Source organism: Coregonus lavaretus (assembly GCF_964263955.1).
Source record: "Coregonus lavaretus genome assembly, chromosome: 14".
Lineage (NCBI taxonomy): Eukaryota > Metazoa > Chordata > Actinopteri > Salmoniformes > Salmonidae > Coregonus > Coregonus lavaretus.
Window position 1 is genome coordinate 29856424 of NC_140001.1, and position 6289 is coordinate 29862712.

The 6289-nt window shown below is 42.6% G+C and overlaps 1 protein-coding gene across 1 annotated transcript in view; it reads right to left on the bottom strand.

Moving 5' to 3' along the window:
• Nucleotides 1–1791, bottom strand: part of LOC311141492 (T-box transcription factor TBX5-like) — a 25685-nt gene extending 23894 nt beyond the window's left edge. The window contains exon 1 of the mRNA XM_084176834.1: nucleotides 1644–1791. The gene's annotated coding sequence lies outside the window, so the exon portion shown is untranslated. The remainder of the gene's footprint in view (nucleotides 1–1643) is intronic.
• Nucleotides 1792–6289: the final 4498 nt, after the last annotated feature.

Genomic DNA, 6289 nt, shown 5'->3' on the forward strand with positions numbered 1-6289 from the left:
GTGGAGCTGGAGCTCGGTTTGACCCTCAAATCAGGAATTATGCATTTCAAGGCACCCCCTACGTTTTTCAGCCCCCACCCCCATCGTACCCACGCGTCATAGGCAGTCACTGAAAGAATGTAGGCCTATAAACTTGCTCTATCTCTCCCACCTCTCTCTCACACACGCAGAGAGAGAGACAGAGCTTTAGCAACAGTGGCCTTGTCATTCATGCTAATAAAGATGATATGAATCAGAGAGAGAGACAGCGAGAGAGATTTCCCTCAGATTACACAGATCCACAAATAATTCGAAAACAAACCCAACTTTGATAAACTATCTACTGGGTGAAATACCACAGCATGCCATCACAGCAGCAATATTTGTGACCTGTTGCCACAAGAAAAGGAAACCAGTGAAGAACAAACACCATTGTAAATACAACCCATATTTATGTTGATTTATTTTCCCATTTGTGCTTGCACATTGTTACAACACTGTATATATACATAATATGACATTTGAAATGTCTTTATTATTTTGGAACTTCTGAGTGTAATGTTTACTGTTAATTTTTATTGTTTATTTCACTTTTGTTTACTATCTACTTCACTTGCTTTGGTAATGTTAACATACGTTTCCCATGCCAGTAAAGCACTTAAATTGAAATTGAATTGAATTGAGAGACAAGAGAGATTAATTCATTCCCTGCATGGCCAGGGATTATTTTGAGAAAATGGAGGTCGGTTTATGAAGATCTGGTTTGATTTAAAGAGCATGAAGGTATTATCCCTATTTAAGAGAGGAGCAACATTTTCTGAAAATACATGCATGCATGATCTCAGAATATAAATACTATTAGACTATCTTTTCCTTTTTTATATAATAGCTAGGCTAGCCTTCATGTATATTATCTCAAAGGCCACCATCCTTCACATAGCATTTCGCTGCAGGGCGCGTGCGTCTGTACTGAGAATCGAGATAATCAACCGGTCGCCCTCATTACCGTGCAGCTCTTGAGCAGAGTCAACCGGAGTTGAAGGGGTCAGCATGAGGTAAACAGGCGCTCGTTTAGGCTCGGCTCTCTCCATCTGGCGGAATGAACTTGACTCAGATTTTAATCAAATAATCAATCCGCGATCACACACACACATTGAAATAGGATAGGTTTGCAGCGATACAGTCTATTACAATAGTGTGGAATTATAGCCTGGACTCATTGGTGTAAGAAAATAGGCCAACCTCGCGTAAATATAGCCTAATTATAACCTAATCTGATTTGCTTTTCTCACATTGTCTTGGCTACGACTCATAGGCTACCGATGATGACTCTGTAGCCTTAACATTCTGCTTCGATAATGCTCTTGTTCCTCAAAACGGTAATCTGTCTCACAGTAATAAACTCGTTATTACAGGATTGTAACCAGAATTTTGGCTTTTACTCATGCAGTGTCCCGCGCGCTCTAAAGCGCAAGGTTTTCTTCAATCCAACAATTATTTCCTAAAGTGATAGCCTAGCAGATCATTTAGGCAAATATTGGGCATATTAGTAAAAGGCTTGACCTCTATTTTTATCACAAATAAGAAGGCCTATAGCCAGTCGGTCATGCATGGTCTCCAAAACAGACCAGTAGTAGGTTATTTCAACAATTGTTGTATCTTACCGTGTTCAGATGGCAGTTCAACGCTGGGACATTTACGGTCTATTCGGTCTGTAACCAAGGCCTAGTGTGTCAACAGTCCTCGATGGTCTCATATGAAGCAGTCCATGCGTCTGTGCGTCGGGGCATTCACATATGCCTAGAGCATGTGCTGTCGTGTAGTGGCATTGAGATTGTGGCTGTTGTGGAGTGGGCATTGATTTCCGTCGCTGCTTGCACCACACACGTCACTGCTCACACGACTGACCCCACTGTGAATAATTACAAAGATATAAAGTCAACATTAGGCCGATACTATACTGCTACCAGTATGTGGCATTTCAACTGCCAGAGAAATGAATGGAAATTACTGATGGACAAAGATCAACTTTCTATTGATAACCAACCGATGTGAGGGTGTTCTGCGAATATCAGACCACAACTGTTTCTAAACTTAATGTGCAGTGGAACTCAGGCCTCTGTCTCACCCCTCTCGCCCTCTGACCTGTACGTGTTCTCTTTTATATTTGGGGCCTTGGACCCTGATAAAGAGAGAGAAAGATAGAGACTCATTAACATCTCAAATCCTGCACTGCTAATCAGAAACAGCGGCCTTGGTGTGAGATATACAAAAATCTTGAAATATTTTATGTGTAGAATATTTAGAATTCTGTTAAACAATCTTTTCGAGATAGTTGGCCTACACTCACTCACAGTATATTTATAGAATAGGCCTATTTCATGTTTGGTCAAGTGATGGTCGGTCGTCTTGTCTGGCTGCGGCTGCACGTGAAGTTGTGAACGTGTATGATTTGAACACGTATGATTCAGATGAAATAATGTCTGATACTTTCTCAATACCGTCTATAATAATAATAATAATATGCCATTTAGCAGACGCTTTTTATCCAAAGCGACTTACAGTCATGCGTGCATACATTTTTGTGTATGGGTGGTCCCGGGGATCGAACCCACTACCTTGGCGTTACAACCGCCGTGCTCTACCAGTTGAGCTACAGAGGTCCACTAGGTCTAGGCCGACTGTTTTAATTAATAGCTATAATTGTAGTCCTCTATGTGTAATCACATTTTGATCTAATCGGAACAAAAACATTCATTACGAACAGCAACTGTTTGTGAGAATTTTTTTTGGTAGGCTATAGTTTGACAGGCGTGTTGGCCGAGGCGCGTGTAGGCCTGAAGGACGCGCATTTCCAATTCACCTTTTTTAATAATTAATGTTTTATAAAACAACTATTAGGCATAATTCGAAAACCGTTATTCTTTATAACTTCAATATTACAAATATATCAGATTGTTATAAACGAATGTAGGGGCCTATCGCTAAATTCAAAGAGTTAGCTTCAGTAAATTTAGATTAGGAATTAGGCCTAACATTTTTTTTCCCAGGTCCGAGGGTCAATGGTAGGCTATATTTTTAAGTTTAGGTATATATTAATGACATGTGTTTATTTAAACAATCTTAAACTGACTGACAGGGAGTGAAACATCCCATAATCAAATCATACATGTAGAAAGCCTATTAATTTGAATGCCACTTAACATTTTTGAAAACTATTTTTGTCTCCCCCCACCTTTGAGTGTTCTAATACTCATCACGTGCTGTTTTATACAATTTAGTCGTCTTAAGCAATATCTAAAATACTATGATTTTAAAGAGATTTTAGTTTAGGTATTCATAATTGCAGATAATATATCCTATATTTCGTCTCTGTGTGTAGAAATCTAATAAAGTACACTAATAGTTGAAGAGTACATTGTTTGAAAAAAGGCAAATTAATCATTTAAAATTATTTATTGACTGTTATCACAAATATTCCTCACAAACTGAATTTGATTGTTTTGAACTTGTCATATCTATATTTTACATAAGACTTATAGAACATCATCTCAGTCGGTAAAGATAAGCAAGGGTAGGCCCAGGGAGAGTATAGAAGCTGAGTAACTAAACAAACTTCTCCATGTTAGAACTAACTTTATAGGACTACTAAGAAGCTGAAAGATACATAGACAGAGAGAGGTAAAATACATGCCTTTTTGTGGCCATGGTTGGACTACACTGTCCCATCCTTACTTCTACAGTTCCTCTATCAAGTCTTTATTTTTTAAAAACATTTTAGTCATTTAGCATACACTCTTATCCAAAGCAACTTACAGGAGCAATTAGGGTTAAGTGGCTTGCTCAAGGGCACATCAACCGATTTTTCACGTAGTCGGCTTGGGGATTCGAACCAGCGACCTTTTGGTTATGCCAGTAACTGGTCCAACGCTCTTAACCACTGGGTCTGTATGGAGGAAGTGGTTCCAAGTGTCCCACACACCTACAGCCAGACCAAAGGGAAGGAGTGTGTGTGTGTGACTGTGTGTGTGTCAGCAAGGGACAAGGTCAACCTACTGCTCTGCAAACAATCACATCACACAGGGTAAGTCACATTCCTACACCTCTCTCTCTCTCTCTCTCTCTCACTCACTCACTCACTCACTCACCCCCTTACCCCCTTCAGTCAGGTGGTCTCTCTCAGGTCCTGTTTTGTGGAAAAGAGAGGGCTGTTTACATCATAAACTACATAAAGAATACCTGCAAGCTGTCCTGATTGGATTCCAATGAGAGATGCCGAATGGCACAGAGACTCAAGGAAGTGTTGTTTCACTGTGTTATTACTTTATATTGGGGTTGGAATGCAGGACATAGCTTTCTGGCACCAGGTCCCAGGCTGCAATACACACTTTGTTAGCACACTCTACTGTCTGTTAGCCCACACTACACTTTTTACATTTTAGTCATTTAGCAGACGCTCTTATCCAGAGCGACTTACAGTTAGTGAGTGCATACATTTTTTTTCCATACTGGCCCCCCGTGGGAATCGAATCCACAACCCTGGCGTTGCAAACACCATGCTCTACCAACTGAGCTACTTCCCTGCTGGCCATTCCCTCCCCTACCCTGGACGACGCTGGGACAATTGTGCGCCGCCCCATGGGTCTCCCGGTCGCGGCCGGCTACGACAGAGCCTGGATTCGAACCAGGATCTCTAGTGGCACAGCTAGACCACTGACCATTGTTCAATAAAACAACATCACTACTGTAAATGACTTGTATCATTAGTCAGGCTGTCTGTGTGTGCAGTGTGTGTTCCCCAGACAGGGCTAGTCTCTTCTAGGGTCACTGTCCTGATAGGGAGCTGTGTCTGGCACTCCAGCGCCCTCTAGTGTTGGCCCTCTGGTCTGACAGACACAGCAGAACAGGGACTAAAACTACAATAGCACACAGAAACACGGTGCTCAAACTCACTCTGAGAAGTTCCAAACCATCAGGTCACACACTCCTAAACTCTTCTTAACATACTCACACACATAGATGGCAGTGTGTCTGTGCAGAAAAGTGCCCATTATTCTATCCGCTGGCATTTGACCAATGAAGTCGCGGGTGCAGAGTTAGTGGGGACAGAAAGGGTGTGGGGTTAGGGTGAGAGGGGCAGAGGGGGCACAGAGGTGTCCATGTGGGAACATTAACATTTAGGATACCAGCCTCTGTGCCTGGGTGTATGTCCAGAGAGGAACATGTCACTTACAGGCGTCACTCTGAAGTGTTACTAAACACAGGCTACCTTCTTTACGCACTGATAGCCATTGGCCACTCACACACACATACAAGAGAGATGGAGAGAAAGAGAGTGAGCGACAGAATGGCTTAGAGCTTCATCAGAAAAAGGTTATCGCAGGATGAACTACTTCATGCAGTAACACCTCATATCTTCCATATACTGCTCACGGGCCTAGACATCATCATCTCTTCCTCTCCTCCTCACCTAGGCATCATTATCCTCCTCCTCTCCTCCTCACCTAGACATTATTATCTCCTCCTCACCTAGACATTATTATCTCCTCCACACCTAGACATCACCTCCTCCTCACCCAGACATTATCTCCTCCTTTCCTCCTCACCTAGACATGATCTCCTCCTCACCTAGATATCATTATCTCCTCCTCACCTAGACATTATCTCCTTTCCTCCTCACCTAGATATCATTATCTCCTCACCTAGACATCATCTCATCCTCACCTAGACATCATCTCCTCACCTAGACATCATCATCTCCTCCTCCTCTACATAACTTCTTCTCAACCTTCCTCGTCCTCCATCAGTCAGTCCTGTTTAACTGCTGCCTTTAAAAAGCTTCTTCCTTCCAGTTGGATACTTTATCACTTCTAGGATGTCAGTCTTTAAAGGCTGAAAACTCATGTCAACACAGCTGACATTTGTGATGCTCTAAGGCCCTTTACTGTGTTAATGTGGCCTTTACTGTGGCTCACCCATTTCCCCACCATGGTATAGAGCTCAGAAGGCCTGTCCCCAGGTGGGGTGGTCTGGGTTAGCGTTGGGTCACAGGTTTCAGCACTGGACGTGTGAATGACTTCACTTAACACAGCCTCTAGCGGGGCCGGCCAGGGTGGACGGTCTAGGGTCACTTCATCTCACCTCTAGGAGAGAGATCGGAGAGGAATAAGAGTATTTCTGTCTGTCTGTCTCTTTCTCAGACCATCTGTTCAGTTCTTAGTGTTGCTTGTATCCAGCGCGACAGTGACAATGCCAGATCCCAGGATGACAAACAGTTACTAGTATAGCAGGACTGAGCGTGTCATACACT